Source organism: Ostrea edulis, chromosome 7 (genome assembly GCF_947568905.1).
Source record: "Ostrea edulis chromosome 7, xbOstEdul1.1, whole genome shotgun sequence".
NCBI lineage: Eukaryota > Metazoa > Mollusca > Bivalvia > Ostreida > Ostreidae > Ostrea > Ostrea edulis.
In genome coordinates this window covers 45797018-45815640 of record NC_079170.1, presented here as the reverse complement: position 1 = coordinate 45815640, position 18623 = coordinate 45797018, and the positions used below count along the sequence as shown (strand labels likewise).

General features: G+C 35.6%; 1 long non-coding RNA gene across 1 annotated transcript; it reads right to left on the bottom strand.

The window, feature by feature from the left end:
- Positions 1–4520: 4520 nt before the first annotated feature.
- LOC130048190 (uncharacterized) lies at positions 4521–7053 on the bottom strand. The gene is made up of 2 exons (XR_008797029.1): positions 6829–7053; positions 4521–5553 (listed from the first exon to the last, which is right to left on the bottom strand). It is a non-coding gene; the product is annotated as an uncharacterized LOC130048190 (long non-coding RNA).
- Between the last annotated feature and the right edge of the window lie 11570 nt (positions 7054–18623).

The window sequence follows — 18623 nt, the reverse complement described above, 5'->3', positions numbered from 1 at the left end:
TATATATATATATATATATATATATATATATATATATATGGTTGTTAGTTACTGTAATATAGATAATAATTTACTCAATAGAATCAATTATCAGAGATAATTTGTTAGTATGATTATTCACCTGAAAATCTGAAAGATTTAATAATATTTCATTTTAAATAGACTGTCGATCCCCGGGGACTTATCAAAGAGATAGTAGAGGAAATATAGATAACGGGTCAGTTTACCGTGTTTTTAAAGCAGATTTCAGGATCTGGGGACGCTAATTTCAGCAGATCACGAATGTATTTAATTGGCTGTAGAACAAAGTTTTGTCCTACAATCTCACTACAATGACACGAGTTATCTGCCCTCTATAATGGTGTGTACGGTGATATTTGCAGCAGTCACATTTGTTTACTTTAGAAATCAATTCCACTACTAATGGAACGGATATATACTTATTTATCATATACTTATAAAACATACTGCTTTGTGACCTGTTCATTATAAGCCACTATCCAGTCATGATAAAAATATCATACAACTCTTTCCGGCAATTTCCGACATTATCAAATGTTTCATTCAAAATTCCTACGTCGTAGGCGTTGTGGCGCAAATTATTCTAGGAATGAAGCTAATTTTTACCTATATTATACGATATAATTTAACTGGGGGCACTTTACATTTTGCATATTGTAATATTGCATATTGTAAACCACGAAGTCGTAATGTACCGTTACATGTAATGAAACCTGTAAATACCACTTGTATAGTTATATAGTGCTATTGTAGTTCCCAGAGGCTAACTGTAAGGTTCTGGACTTTATGGAGACTGTGTATCACCGATTACATGAATTTATTATGTTTATGTTGGCAAATTACTCGATGATCTGTTCACATGTACATAAGCGCGAAAGAACAACCAGTGTAAGTTTAAATCACATTGTATAGTATAATCCTGTACGCTGTCACAAAAACAATGACTTACTGTCAACTTCACATTTTGTCATACTGGCGAAGGGACATTCACCTAATAAATGTAATGCGTACGTTTTAATAATGGACCTCTTATTTTTGTTGTACTTGAATGTTATATATACAAGTACACGTTGGTATGTATTGACTCCTTATAAACAAGAATACGAGGAGTTAAAGCAATACTGTGTAACCTAATAAAACAGGTGTAGAAATCAGATCATTTCAAGCGCTCTTCTATTCTCTTTTGATTTTCTAATTTCATTACGTGATGCAAGCATTAAAATGAAAAAGATTTCAATCTTGCACACGCTTTCGTACTCTGATCTTCGTCATTAGTAAGTTTAGGAGACTGGAATCTATAATTGTATCTTAACAACCGTAATTTCATATTTGGTTCATCTTTTGAAAGATATTGAGCATCATCTCCAAATAATTGCCTAGAAAACTCCCCGAAGAACTCACATCAAACTCTGATGAGAGTTTTGATATTCTAATATGCCAGACTTCAAAGAGAAGTTAGAAACGAGCGCTGGAATATATCCCCTCTATACTCATAATAATTTGTGATACAATCAGATTATTCCATTTAGTTACGATTGAGAAGCACCGAAGAAAACACTTCTCCACCAACACAGGTCCTTATCGTCGACATCCTCATCGTTGTAAACATCCATCATGCTGTATTATAAGAGTTGGGAAAAGTGCATTAAATGTATCTGATGGGAAATGGAACCCGAAATCTTCCAGAAAACTTCATCATCCCGTAAACTAGGAATAAAATTTTCCATAAATCATGCACGAACGAGATAGAAATTGCATTTCCATGCACGTAGGTGCACGAGAAGGTCTGATAGCGCTTGGATGTCCTTTAGCAATAAAACCCGATAGCAGACTAACAGCTCATTTGTTCTGATCTCCAGATTATTCGGTGGAATGTATCTTGTTTACACTCATATTGTAACATGTAAACGGACCATTTCCTGCAACAGATAACGCTGGTATTGTTAACACTAAAGTATGTCTTCCACAGGGGCCTACTTCTGTTTGAATTGGTCTTTTACCTCATGGCAAAATCAGCTTTGGCTTACACTATCCTTGTCTTCTTCTTTTCTTCTTCTTCTTCTTCTGTTGTCCGTAAAGGCAGATCTACATCATGGCTCGAGTTTTACAAAATACAAATGAATTTATTTCCATCTAATTCATCATAACATAAAATCAATCATGTAAAATATTTCTTCGCTACCAATAGCATATTTCTGTAGTCATAAGAATGATTAAAATTGGCTTCCTCCGGATCCCCCTTTCCAATTTATAAAAATCTTGCAAATTTCAAGCAGCGTTCAAAACCAAATCAAGACTTTCTGACTTTTTGCAAATATAAAATTTTCTTTTTGAAAAAAAATGAATATAATGCAATTAATTTGCCCCCTTTTTGTTGATCTATGGGCGACACATTAATGTTCTATCTACATATGATGGATTTCACTGATATTGTCCTCTGTCGGAATTCATTAGGCCGGAACATTATTCCCCGGTTATAAAAGACAAGTAACAATGATTTAGTCCTTATCTTTCAGAAACAAGATCTAGTGGTCCACGATCGTTAATTCTGGGTATTGGCAAAACTTATTAAAAAGAGATCGATTAGTCTTTATCAGCAAGCACAGGGCATCTTTATCCGGAAAAATTATGATCTCTCCGTGGTTGACTCGAAAACTACGCGGTATCTACTGATAACTTCCTTGCTGCCAATTAAATTCATATTTTACGGTTTATAAAGTTTATTGTTATGATGTTATTCCTCGATGTTTTACTTGCAATTTATCATGGCAGGATTGAATAGGAGTATTAACGCTCGGCGGTACCATCCCGTCATGTTTTGTTGTGCAAGGTCTATCTCTCTGCTCATTGTTGTTCGTTCCAGCAAATTGAAATCATAAGATAAGGAAGCACCATTACAATTTCGGGATCATAAAGTGCTCTAAAGAAACAAACGCAGAAGTGCACAAGAAAAGCAAACGTTTAACTAAATTCAAAGATGGTTAATGTTTCTCTAGACACGTGACAGCCACGTGACCTGTCGCAAAATGATCGTCTTAACGTCGCCCACTTTTGATGGTATTGTCTTAATTAAAAGGATATGTCAACCCAAAGCTATTTCAAAGACCTCTTCAAGGATCATTGTTAACAGAAATCGCAGGGTAAATAAAAATATCTCCTGACGTTAATATTCGATGGTCTTACAATATGCTAAGTAACCTTTGTTCTGACCAGAGTAATATGCACACTGAATGCAATCTATTAACAGTTATTGTTGTCTGATAAGGGCCGGCAATCGGTTTTTATGAGGATACCTTGGTAATTAAACTTAAAGTTATAGCTTTTCAACACAAATGGATTCCCGCCAAGTTTGGTTACAAAGGATTTAGATATGAGTACAGTTATCTTTTTAAAAAATAAATGGTGGATTTCTTTATTAAGAAATTAATATCAATGACAATTATATACTGAATGGTGCAAAATAGCTAACATCTTTATGCGGCTTTGTACAAAACTTAGAAAAAATGGCCACAGTGACGTATGCAATTCGTGACATCATCATGTACAAACTACTGTGAAACTTACGTCATATTTATCCATCCTTAACCATGATGTCAGTGGAAAATCATCAGATTTAAAAATTTTTTTAGAAATATTGCAGGACCAAATAATGCCCAATGAGAACATTGCCATTTTCTATGCAAGTTTAGTGCTTTTAAAATCATAGTTAGTACTGTTATTTTGAGCTGTTCATATCTTCATTATATATATATATATATATATATATATATATATATATATATATATATTCTGTTTTTAAACATACAACATATCCCATGTAAAATATCACAAGGCTCAACTTTATTGATACACTTCAACTGAAAACAATCTAATTATAATGCACTTCCGTTATCACTAATCAAAATCATTATATATTTCCTGATCAAGGTATTACATAAAATGTGATAATTCCGGTATATACATGCACAAATGGTACGCAGAATGATACTCAAAATACAGTAAAGTACATATATATATATTCGTTGACATTGAACACAATTCCTAAATTGGCCATGGTGTTTTGCAGGACGTTACGGAACAATGATGGGTGTCGACATTACAAAACCCATCGGTTACTCCACCACGACATTACGTTAAAAGTTTCATTTACTCTTCATTTAAGTCGTGAGATACCGATCTCAAATGTTTTTTTCCAAACTATTATCTGCCGCAAAATGTCTTTGACTCCCTTGAGAAATACATTTCTTCCGCTGCGTTTCCAAAACACGAATCAAAAAGAAATTTGGTCCACGTTCGGCTTATGGAAGGGAATTGGAAAGACGTCTTATCAGCCGAGATCTGCTTCAGAACTGTCCCAAACTGTCCGTCAATCCAGAAAACTGCGAACTAAGTGCTATAGAAACTCATTGCCTTGTCAGTACGAAGGAAGCGCCATGATAATTAATGATGCTTATCTGTTGTACAGATCTGATGGAAGATCAGCTCCTTCTTTATAAGAAAAAAATATGAAAAGAGAAAAAATGGAGGAACACAGACTTGTCAATCGAACACGATATTAATTGACCATATGTGAGTGTTTTGAAATCAAATTTCGTTCACACCCGAGACTAGAAGCGCAGGGATCTAATCTGACAGCTATTTCCGTTATGTCAAACCTTAAACAGTTAAAGGTTTCGCAGGTTTGGAGTCAGGTGAATAATTTGACATCGCGCTGATGATGATCAAGTGATCAACTATATTTAGTAAATGAAACAAGCCATGAAAGCACAGTTAGATGCAGATTTAGTGTCGAACTTTTAAATGAAAAATAGAATCTGCCAGGACACTGTGTTAATTATGCTCGGAGCTTGAATTCGTGAATAAACCGCATTCAAAACTGTACTTTACAGCAATTATCTATATTGCACACTTAATTGTAAGCAGGTAGTAATCAATGGTTGATTGATGCTTTGGACGATGTAGAGAAGTGTTCGCTTCTTTAACAAATATCTCCGTGTGTAGTGATCACTTCTCTAGTCATTTGAATCATTTACAACAGAGGAATAAAAACTCGTGGTGGAGGAGTTGTTTTTTAAGGTAGTTCACTTTCATCTGATCATGGACATTTGAATCATGGTTATATACGTACCGCGAAAACTAGACCAGGGCGAAAATAAGTCACTTTATGATAATTGTGAATGGGTTCACTGAGTGTTGATAAGGTCAATCAAAGACTGTGGATTATCGAAATCCATCACTTAATGTGGATGAAGTCCATTACTAAGTGTGGATTTTCAGAATCCGTCACTATCTGTAAATAAAGTCCTTTGCTGACTCTGGATAAAACCCATTACAAATTGCGGCTAATCATCTAAGTCCATCTTTGAATTAACTAGGTGTGAATAGGGTCCATCACTGACTGAAGATAAAGTCCATCGCTGACTGAAGATAAAGTCCATCGCTGACTGAAGATAAGGTCCAGCACTAAGTGTAAACAAGGTTCATCGTTGACTGCAGACCAAACCCATTATCGACGTTGGATAAAGTCCATCACTAAAAGTGGATAAAGGCTAATACTGATTGGGGATATTTAAGATATATCAACGATTGTGCACAATGTCTATTAATGACTTTGAAAGGTCCATCGCTTGCATACTGCATATATCGCTATTCCAATTTTTCAATTCAATACGTGAATGCGTGTCATGTGTTGGAGCATGTACTATGAAGCTCTTGTGTTTATTTGTCACAGCTAGATACATGCAAGAGATAATATATTGCTTGAAAATTTAACATAAAAAAGCAACAAAAATTTAAAATCACTTTCGAAAACTAATACCCATTATCTAACAAAAAAGATAACGAAACTGCTACAAATTATTGATAGGTCATCGAAACTCATATTTATGATGCCGAGAAGTAAATAAAATCCCACTAAACCGAGTTTCGCTGGAATCGTTATCAACCCTTGGTATCTAAGATGCTATCATCCACAATGTATATTGCTCCTCAACATATTGCATCATAAGGAGCACAGTGCTCTTTTGAATCTCCTATGTCGGGGCGTTTACACCCAAAACCATGATGATGGAGACAGAACAGAACCGCCACAAAAAGTCTTCAGAAATAAAAACAAAACGACGATGTGATCCGATACTTTATCAGTCTATCTTATTTACCTATTTGCCAATGGTCTTTTTCATCAGTCATAGGGAAACGTAAATAATTTTCACCAGCGACAGGCGTCAGAAATAGACGTGAAGATAGCAGAGCGTGTAAAATTAGAAAAAAAGAAATTCTCTGAATTATCTATCACATGGGGGATATAACTGACATTTTTGAATTAATACAGAGTTGTGTAAGTATGCAGTTTTTGACAAGGTGCGTGGGGATTTGAGGAGAGTATGTATCATCTTGTATACACCGAATAGGCATGAAAGCAAACAAAGACATTTGAGATTTCTCGTATTTCTAACGTTATGATTAGACATTGTTTGTCTCTAACAGTCTTATCGTTTGAAGATAGTTAAAGTGTTGTAAATTTGAAAATTTATATCTTAAAAAATCGGCCACAAATCGCTCAATTTTTTTGTAGAAAAAAGATTCTTCATTCAGACATTTTGGCGTCTTGCGTAATAAACAATATCAAATTCTGTTTTACAATTTCAGCTTATCTAGTTGACTTTCTGAATGAAATATCATAGAAATATCATCCATTGTCTTTCATTTATACAGCTTTTCGGAACACATTAAAATTTTCACCATCAAAAAACTTGAATTATCAGTTGATTTCAGCTTAATTTAACACTTTCTGTCTTTGTCACAAACCTTTAAAGATTGGATCTTGATTTTCCTCCCGAGTTTGGTCGTGTTCAACAGAGCTTTCATTCTAACTGTGAACCTTTTTGCAAGATACCATCAGTTCCCCGCGGTTGACGAAATCGACAAGCAATGTCAATCACTATTTGTTCTAGTGGGAAATATTCAATTGAAGTCTATGAGAAAAAACGTTACTTTAATAACAGTAAAACCGAGTCCATGAACGCATCATATTAAAATGCTGCCAGTTTGATGCTAATACCTCCTATCTTTGGATTTAGTGTGTAAAGGGCAATGTGATTGAAGAATATACATTCAGATTTATTTCGATTGTTTCTCCGCTTTACATATTGCACATACATATTACTTATATTCGTAAAGATATGAAATGCATTTGATGGATACAAGCAATATCATGCACATCATTTGAAAGTATGTTGAGTGCTTCTCTTCCACTAAATGGAACCCGAGTAGCGTTATTCCTAATACATGGGGTGATTAAATATCAGTTTCACAATGTGTAAGTATTTATTTTTTTTCAACTTTACAAGTGCAGTCCTTTCATTAGCCACTGCGGTTATAATTAAAATGTCCGTGATAACTTCGTCTGTTCTCTAATTGTCTTAACCATTTGCCATGCTGTAGGTATATGCATAACCCGGCGATTATAAGCGAGTCTTTTACAAAACAACTCGTCTAGAATTTCATTGAACAAATCCTTTAAATACTGGGCCCTTGATCAAGTGTAGAACTATCAATTTCCACACCGGTATATGATCCAACTCAGAGATGTTCCAAAATTGACAGTGAGTTATATAATGATTGTCTCTTACCTATCGATTCAAGGACGATAATTGCACAATCTGATCATAATTTATGTACAACCTAACACGACAAATTAGATAAGAATGGGGATTAGACGAAAATATTAATCACTTGTCAACGTTTTGACTAGTTAACAACTCGAAAGTTCAGACGAGTTCAGAAGGTAGGTTGGTAAATCAATCGCAGACTAGCAGGGGACCAGACTAAGTGAACAGGACCTTATAGTAATACGAGTACTCCGTGTCAGAGGGAAAACAAGATCAGCGAGTACACGGAGTATATCGCCATTCATGTGGCTAACGAAATAACTCGTCAGCTTTAAAACAGCTACCATGGAGTTTATTCTGCAACACAATATCACCTTCAGTCAAAAACATGAATTTACTTGACAACAGTTCATTTTATGTCAAGAAATTAACATACAAATACCACCCTGGCGGTTGGGTCTCTGACGTCATGTGCAATATTAATGGCGGTGTAACTAATATCATGCAAATATGCCATGCGATTTCATAATCATTTCTTGAACTCTAATTTTTGTTGGTATATCTTTGCTAAACAAGATCACGAAATCAAACGATTTGATTTGAGGAGGAAGATAAAAATAATAACTGTCCATAATTTGATTATCAACAAACTGTTCTGTTTGGCAGTAAAACCACGCAATGCGATTGCAAAGAAAATTATTGAAACCACAGCGACTGACATCTTCCAGCATTCAAAGTTTTACACGTAAGCTAATATTGATAGGTTTATATAGGAAATGCTTACTCCTCCTAGACACCTGATCCCACCTCTGGTGTTTGACACCTGATCCCACCTCTGGTGTTAGACACCTGATCCCACCTCTGATGTTTCCAGAGGTCCGTGTTTGTCCAACTATTAATTTGGTATTCTTATTTTGGGATTTATGAGATTGATCACTGTTCTTCATTTCTGTCACCTATAACATCCGGGTTACTGAGACATAACACTTGGCGTTTGTGAGCTTCCAATATTTGCAATTTTACTTACAGTATTATTTTGAAAACAGTTACGTAAATTACTTTCTTTCAAATCAATGATTGATTATAATCGAAAACATACATGTATTTTGAAAATTCGCCTGTTTAATGTACGTAGTATGTGTTACCAAACGCCCTAAACTAACAGTGTTCTGGATCTTGGAAAATAAACAATGTCTGTGTATATTCCGACCTAGATAACCCATGTCTAGTCACAAGGAAACCAGAATCGATTTCGTCATCAAAGCGAGCGTGTCAGAATGAATCTTAAACGACGTAACCTGTCAAAGATGCCACCTAGTTTATTGACTGTATGTTTTTAAAAAACACTTTATTTATTTGGTTTTGCTGCTTTGAAATTAGGAGCAGTGCCTATCATGAAGAAATCATCTTTGACAATAATAAACATACGAAATGGTAGAGTGTGCCTTCTCACAAAAAAATATCTCAAGAATTTTCTGACTTATCGATTTAATTTTCATTATCTTTGGTGATGAAATTGTATATGGATTTTAAAAAGTGGGAAATTATCTACAGCTCTTTATAAATTGCAATACAAATTGTACTGAAAGTTACTATAGAAAATATGCAGCATGTATACCTATAAGAATATCGAAGTGCTTTGGAAACTTATTCGTCATATTATAGACCAATAGTGATGTCTATTTTGTCAGATTTCATGAATTGAAAATTTAGTCAGAGTCACATACCACTTGATATTTTTGAATATGTTTGGTTGGTTGTATATTGTTTAACGTCCCACTCGAGAATTTCTCACTCATATGGAGACGTCACCATTATCGGTGAAGGCCTATGGCTACAGAATTTAGACTTACAGCCTTTGAGCAGGGAGGGATCTTTATTGTGCCACACCTGCTGTGACACGGGACCTCGGTCTTTGCGGTCTCATCCGAAGGACCACCCCATTTAGACACTTCTTACGACAAGCAAGGGGTACTGAGGACCTATTCTAACCCAAATCTCCACGGGGAGAAAAAGCTGTCAAAAAAGCACCGTCATCTGTACCCATGTGAATTGAGTTTTGAAAGTACATGAATGGACTCAGTCAAACTGAGGTGCAGATTCGTGGTATCCACCCCGCAAAGTACAAGTGGAGTAACATAATGACTTACCACGTATAGAACGGAAGGTGAACAAGTCAAGCTATTTGTCGATCAAAAGGCGACCCACAAAGTAAGAATGTGATCCATTTAGCATGCGATATGACCCTTGCAGTATTCTACCGTACAATGCACTATAAAAGACTGTCAGTCACACAAGGTACAAAATTCTATTCTTCTCCATTTTTTGGCATATCAATCGTTGTAATGGATAAAGAAGAAAAAAATAGATTGAGAAAACATTTTAACTCTATTCACAAAAGAATATTTCCCCCGAGAGAAATTAGTGTGATTTTAAACTTCATATTGCCAAAGCTGTCACGTCAGAAATAAGTTGTGACCCCGTCAAAAAAACTGTGCAGTGTTTGCTAGAATATAAACTTCATGAAATGAAAATTGATAATTTGCGTCATAGATACCAATATACACGCTTGTTTAGCCATTTTTTTTCTGTCGGACGGCAATTTAAAAAATCATAGTTTGTCAGACATCTGTCATGCTTTTCTCAGTTTCTTTATCATTGGGTGCGGCAGGGGATATCTTCAAGATTAATTTACACTCAGTGTACTACATATATAGACACCCGACAATCTTCGTGAAACCCATTTATCCACAGTGAAAGAGAAGAGACAAAAACTGTTATACCGGGCATCAATTTTTCGGTACTTAGATCACAACTAGGTTTCCAAAAAGCAGGTCAATTTTTTTATTAATTACACAGAAAGCAAACCAGATGACCGATTTGCGCTGCGTATAACTCTAATATCGGTGACTCGCGCAGTCGCGGCATTCACAGCTAGGTGAAATGATCCGACATATGTATATATGTCCAGGGTACAAAACTCTATAAAAGAGTTACAGCATGCAACATTATGTATGCAGCTACAATAGAAAAACATAGAGAGGAACAGAGACATCAGTCGTAATCACCAATTCCATTAGACATGACAATTATCATAATCCACCGTGTGGTCGACATAACAATTATCATAATCCACCGACTGGTAGATGTAATAATTGTAATAATCCACCGACTGATAGATGTAATAATTGTAATAATCCACCGTGTGGTTAACATAACAATTATCATAATCCACCGACTGATAGATATAATAATTGTAATAATCCACCGTGTGGTCAACATAACAATTATCATAATCCACCGTCTGGTAGATGTAATAATTGTAATAATCCACTGTGTGGTCAACATAATAATTATCATTATCACCGACTGATAGATGTAATAATCCACCGTGTGGTCGACATAACAATTATCATAATCCACCGTCTGGTAGATGTAATAATTGTAATAATCCACTGTGTGGTCAACATAATAATTATCATTATCACCGACTGATAGATGTAATAATTGTAATAATCCACCGTGTGGTCGACATAACAATTATCATAATCCACCGTCTGGTAGATGTAATAATTGTAATAATCCACTGTGTGGTCAACATAACAATTATCATAATCCAACGACTGGTAGATGTAATAATTGTAATAATCCACAGTGTGGTCAACATAACAATTATCATAATCCACCGACTGATAGATGTAATAATTGTAATAATCCACCGTGTGGTCAACATAACAATTATCATAATCCACCGACTGATAGATATAATAATTGTAATAATCCACCGACTGGTAGATGTAATAATTGTAATAATCCACAGTGTACGTGGTTAACATAACAATTATCATAATCCACCGACTGATAGATGTAATAATTGTAATAATCCACCGTGTGTGTGGTCGACACAATTATCATAATCCACCGACTGATAGATGTAATAATTGTAATAATCCACCGTGTACGTGGTTAACATAACAATTATCATAATCCACCGACTGATAGATGTAATAATTGTAATAATCCACTGTGTGGTCAACATAACAATTATCATAATCCACCGACTGGTAGATGTAATAATTGTAATAATCCACAGTGTACGTGGTTAACATAACAATTATCATAATCCACCGACTGATAGATGTAATAATTGTAATAATCCACCGTGTGTGTGGTCGACACAATTATCATAATCCACCGACTGATAGATGTAATAATTGTAATAATCCACCGACTGATAGATGTAATAATTGTAATAATCCACAGTGTACGTGGTTAACATAACAATTATCATAATCCACCGACTGATAGATGTAATAATTGTAATAATCCACTGTGTGGTCAACATAACAATTATCATAATCCACCGACTGGTAGATGTAATAATTGTAATAATCCACCGTGTGGTCAACATAACAATTATCATAATTCACCGTCTGGTAGATGTAATAATTGTAATAATCCACAGTGTGGTCAACATAATAATTATCATTATCACTGAATGGTAGATGAAAAGGTGAAGATAAACGAACAGTGATCACTCTCATACCTCCTATAGAATGGCCTAACAATTAGATGTAATAATTGTAATAATCCGCCACATAATAGATGTAACAATTGTAATAATCCATTGACTAGTAGATCTACCAAGTTTTATCATCCACTAAAAGTGAAAGTACAATACCAATTTTTATCATCCACTAAAAGTGAAAGTACAAATACATGTAATTTCAATACTCACCTATACATAGGTGATATTGTACGACCAGTGTATAGACGCATTGTAAGAACCAGCTGGATTATGGACCCTACAAATGTAGTAGGTTTGTCAATTAGATCCACTAAGTTTATTAACTGTAATATTATAAGGGTTGGTGACTTTAACGATTGTAATCTACGGTCAGGAAATTCAACAAATTGTTATCCTTGGCAGTGGTTTACGAATGCCTAAATTCTATATTACAAGGAACAAACAATTTTCGCTTTCTCGACACGCTGGCCTGTAATGAAGAACTTATTCTGAGTTGATCCCTTTCATCCCTTCAATTCATTGATCATGGTCGCCACCGAACACTTTTCATAAGATGATTCTATATCGAATTTAATATCGTCGTTTTGAAATCTACTCACATTTATGGATTATTCAAATATCCTATTGTGGGCTATGATCTTTTAAGAAGACATGTTAAAACAACGAGGACTTGGAGGCTGTTTTTAAGCCCTTGGTAGAATAGGGCGAAAGTCTGGTGGGGAGAATAGGGGCGAAGCTAGATTATATAATTTTGTGCTTTGGACATATTTCATAATTTCAAAAAGGATCATATTTGGGCGGGGGCGCCAGTGCTAGATCCGCCAGTGAATATGTTAAGGAAGGGTTGATTTCAAATATTAATCGTCAAAGAGGAGAATGGCAAAACCATATAAACATACGGATATCTCAACCCGATGAAGTATTGAATCACGCTCTTCTGTTTTATCAGATTGATCGAAATCACATTCAAAATTACGATCAAAACGTGTGTTTGTTTGCTATCAACACCGCGAAAGAAACTGACGACAATTTGTCTAAGAATTGGATGCAATGATAAGAAAGCTATATCTACCATAAATAAGATCTTTTGAAGATGGCCTATATCGAAGATTACGTTTTCTAAACAGCTGACGTTATGAAATAGATTTACATGTTCGCTGATACGGAGTCTATCAGATAAGGCTGTAAAGAGAGGAACACACTTTCTATGAAATAGCTCTGACAAAGACGTGTAATACGTATGTCTGTCTGAAGCTAAAACCACACATGTCCGCTTTCTGTTTCTAGTGCCCGGGTAAATAGGAGTATCTCTTTCTATCTCGATGGATGAATTGACGGATGGATAAACACCAACAGCTAAAAGTGTTAGGGTTAGCAATAGCTACAAGGGTTAGGGTTAGCAATAGCTACAAGGGTTAGGGTTAGCAATAGCTACAAGGGTTAGGGTTAAAGTTAGCAATAGCTACAAGATAGGAAGAACAGTTCACGGTGGTATATAATGGAAACAAATAAGGGTAACATTCTTACTCATTTTTCTATACGTCAAGATATTTTACTCCAATCTTGAATCTCATGAATCATACAATAACATTATAAACTATATATGAACCATTGCAGACCAGTATAAAACAAAAGAACGACAGTAAATGAAAGTTCATTCCTTAGATATCAGCTACACGTGTATTGACGCATCCTTGCTGTACAATGTATATAAAATAATTTTGTACTTCGTTCTCTCTACACCAGGAGGCGCTTAAGGCAGCGACAAACACACACACACACTCTCTCTCCCAACCACTGTCTCTTGCTACCATCTTGACCTCATTCCAGCTTCTCCATCCTGCACTCCTTCTTTCTGCTTCCACTGTCCTTCTCCAGGTTGTTTTTGGTCTTCCTCGTGCCTTTTTCCCTTCTGGTCTCCATCCCAGCGTCGTCTTACAGTCGTTGTAACCTTTCCTTCGTAGCACGTGTCCTATCCAGTTCCATCGCCGTCTCATCAGCTCATCGTTTTATGTTCGCCCTGTCTGCCACTTTCCTGTTTGTCACCATCTGCTGCCACCCCCTCCCCCTCCCCAGGATCCTCCACAAACATTTGAACAGGAATCAATCTACTTTCTTTTCCTCTGTCCTTGTCGCCTTCCACGTTTCATTTCTATATAGGAGCATTGGCCTTACTAGCGACTTGAGTAGGATGGACTTTGTTCTAAATCCTATGTTCGCTGCACTCCATCTTCCCACTTACCCTCATTGTCTTGTACTTCTGGCTATTCAGCCTCAGTCCTACTTTCTATACTTCCTCCGCTATTCAGCCTCAGTCCTACTCTCTATACTTCCTCCGCTATTCAGCCTCAGTCCTACTCTCTATACTCCCTCCGCTATTCAGCCTCAGTCCTACTTTCTATACTTCCTCCACTATTCAGCCTCAGTCCTACTCTCTATACTTCCTCCGCTATTCAGCCTCAGTACTACTCTCTATACTCCCTCCGCCACTCTTGTTGTCTTTGCATGTATTCGATATAAGTGTCAGGATGTTCGCAAAATCCAAGTCTTCTGATTCTGTCAAGAAATTTTACCTGATTCCTGTTCTGGACCGCTTTTCTCATCACGTGGTCTATTGACAGAAGGAGCAGATTGATTGATTGAATGTTGTTTAACGTCCCTCTCGAGAATCTTTCACTCATATGGAGACGTCACCACTGCCGGTGAAGGGCTGCAAAATTTAAGCCTATGCTCGGCGCTTATAGCCATTGAGCAGGGAGGGATCTTTATCGTGCCACACCTGCTGTGACACGGGACCTCGGTTTTTGCGGTCTCATCCGAAGGACCGCCCCATTTAGTCGCCTCTTACGACAAGCAAGGGGTACTGAGGACCTATTCTAACCCGGATCCCCACGGGATTGAAGAAGGAGCAGAAAGCCTGTATGTATAATATGGGCATATAAATGGTGAACTAGCAATAATGTACATGTATTGGTATCTATACTACATGCATTACATTGAAGGAAAAACTGTATGATAGAAGGTCAATACAAGCTTTTTTCAATTCCACATGTATAGAACATATATAAGGTCTTTTTAAGGTATCGTTTTTCTTGATACAAAAGTTCATATGTAAATGTTTTGCATACTAATGTCTAAAATATAGTCTTGTCTGCAGATTTAAAATAAAACCTTTATCAAAATGAATTTCAGTCTGCATGAAGATCAACGCCACGTTTTATATTTCTGAGGAAAATTGAGTCATTGCAGGTCTATACTCCTTTGCACTTGGTGACTGAACCAAGAAATATACACAATGTTGAGAAGCGATTACGAATTAAATTCATCTCAAAATGACTCTGAAAGTTGCCGTTATTTTACTTTTTTTAATCAGAGAACAAACATTTAAATCAAGTATCGCATATAGAAGTCGCATTGCTGTAAAGTGAACTTGAAAAAAAGGAGGTGTCAGAAACGTTTTAAATGTTAAATCCAGATGTCGAACTCAATGTTATCGCCAGAGTGTTTGGCCACATCAACATTAAGATAAAATTTGGATAAGATAGATAAAATTGATATAAAACACGATACAAGATCTGTAATCAGTGAGCATATATTACAAAAACGCTCCTGTGAGGGGATGAATTATAACTGTCGGCATGGTCGGTTATACCATCAGTTCTGTGTCAAAGGAATCCATGATGTAGAAAAAAGGGGCCCTAATCTGCAGTTTTTATTAGAACACCGATGATATGGATCACAGGCATATAACTCAACAGATTACCTAGCAGAATATTTATAATACAAATATCTTCATCGATAAAAATCTCTGATTGTGTCAAAACAATGAAGGGCAAGGACTCAACTCTTTTTCATTTTTTTTAATACCGAACATACAATAATAACTTTGATATGGTAAATATAAATCCTTTAACGAATCTGTATACACCGCTCTGCGACAAAAGCTGTGGCTTTGTCCTACTGGTACAAGTGAACAAAATATAATATAATGTACTTTCAAGTGCAGGTCTCTTTGAACATCTTTTAAGCCCCTGTTGTTCATGGAACCTTTACAGAACACAGCATACTGAAGTGTCCCAATAGTGAACAGCATACAGCATCATATCTTTGAAATTGAATTTGACCTAAGATATACACAGTGTAGGAAACGAGGATACTTGATAAAAAGTGTCCTTGTTTGATGACCAATTTAAATAGAAATTGTCTTTGAAGGAATGCACCAAGAACAGAAAATAGTTGTGGAGATTTCTAGTCCATACTGTTGCTATGAACCTCCTTTGGAACAGAAAGGTGAGGTAGGGTGAAAGAGCAACTCTCTTGGTTTTGTTGCCTATGGTCGAAAGTCTTCTTCCGGGATTGTCAGGATGATTGTTGTCATATCTTTGTACACTATTCACTGCGTTGGATGTGGTAAAATTTACAAATTCATCATGATAGCAAATGCAGTGTAGTATTTATGTTTTATAAATATCTGTATAAAAAGCAGAAGATTTTAAAATAGAGTTAGAGTTGTTGATTTAGAAAGTAAGAACGTGTTATCAATCAAGGACAAAATTTGGTGTAACGGAGCTGTGCGTGTATAAATACATGTATATATAGATTTATTTAAACAGTATGTAAATTGATCTTTATTCTTAAAAATCAAAGTAATACATAGAGGGCTTAAATTATTTCAAATTACATGCAGTAAAGCTGATATGCGTATACAGAGTTTCTGTAAAATAATTCTAAAGAGAACATTCATAATGTGCGCGTGGTCATAGCGATACTGTTTAACGACAACGGAATATTGCAATCTACACCCCTCGTACAAATCTATCTCTTTGTCTGTGAAATACATGTATCACCTCATAATGAATTCAAAAATTAATAGCGATTATTTACTGGTCAGCAAAATGAGCTGTGTAGGCGAACCAGTTCTTTAGCTATATGTTGTTTTGTTGTTTGTTGTTGTTCAGCGCGTTTTAACGAGTATTTTGGCGTATCATTTAAGAAAAAACATTTTTCATTTTCAAATACGTGTTATGCAAATTGAACAAGTAGTATGGTAATTTTTGGGTATTTTGTAGCGAATATTTGCATTCGGTCTTTAATGATACAATATCCATTGACCTTTGACACGCAACGCTAACCAATCTCAACTGAATCGTTGTTTTTATGGTCAATTTATTTGCAGTTTTTCAATCTGTCATTTCTAAGTTTAATGTAAAGAATTTCATTATGTTTAGAAATACGGTTAGTTTAGCCTTTGATAAAGGACACGATTTCACATAAACTGTGAAAAATATCATTGCACGAGACGGACACGTGCGTTTGCCAGAATTAATCACAGATGTATCGAAAATTGATCAAGGCGATAAAACGCGAGATTTGGACGGCGCGTGTGCTCTATGGCCAGGCCAAAGAGAAATCTGCGACAGAACTTCACATCGGTATCAGCAGTCGACGAAAAGCCGATGAAATGACCATCGCATCAAGCTTGGACATAATGAGTCTTGTCGACCTAAAGGGACAAAGTATATGTATATGTGTCAGCATGATCTCAAAGACCAAAATAAAAAAAAAAAAAAAGAAATCAGAAAGAATTCAATCATCTTAATTACGCACGCGCAAAACATTCCAATGAGTCTTTTCATCAGCTGTTATACTATCTTAAGAATTCGGCATAGTGTAAATAAGATATGGAAGAAAATAATAAAATTATAAAGTACAAATGTATATTGATTCATGACAATCACAAAATGACGCAAGAAAAAAGTCTTCACTATAGCGAGGTTGAGACAATGTGTCTAAGTTGTTTTTTTCTGCAAAGTCCATTTTCTTGTTGAAATCTCTACATCATGTATATACAAAACTATTTACAAAGAAGGGCGTTTTTACATGTTGCAATGCTGACCTAATAGACTGACCTACATACCAGTTAATTATTTTTCTTTTGGGAAAACCAACACCGTGGGGGGAGAGGAGGGGGCTTTTAATGGGCGCGTACCCCAGAAAACCTCCCGTGAAGTTTGGAACATTCCCGTCAAAAAGAAAATATTTCACTGCGCAGACCGAGATAAGACTTGGATCTGATAATCGTGAATTTTATCAAATTGTAAAAGTTATGTTTTTACTATCGTCGAGATGAATCTGTGCCGATTCTTTGATAACGATAGAGTCGTATTACTAACAAATTAGAAACACTTTAGATATATGGCAAATACATTTTCACACAAAAAAATTAAGAACAAAAATTGACGAGATAAGAATCTGTGTTAGTTCAAATGTTTAATTCCTGGGCATTTGTTAGAATTTATTTCAAAAATACATGATCATATGACGAAAAATGGAAAATAAAGTAGAACTTTTGAGTTAATTGCAAATTCCAAGAATGTCAAAAACATAAAAATATTGCATAAACACTAATTTCATAAAGTAACACACCCTAAGAGAAAGTTTATTCAGACTAAACTACGAAACCT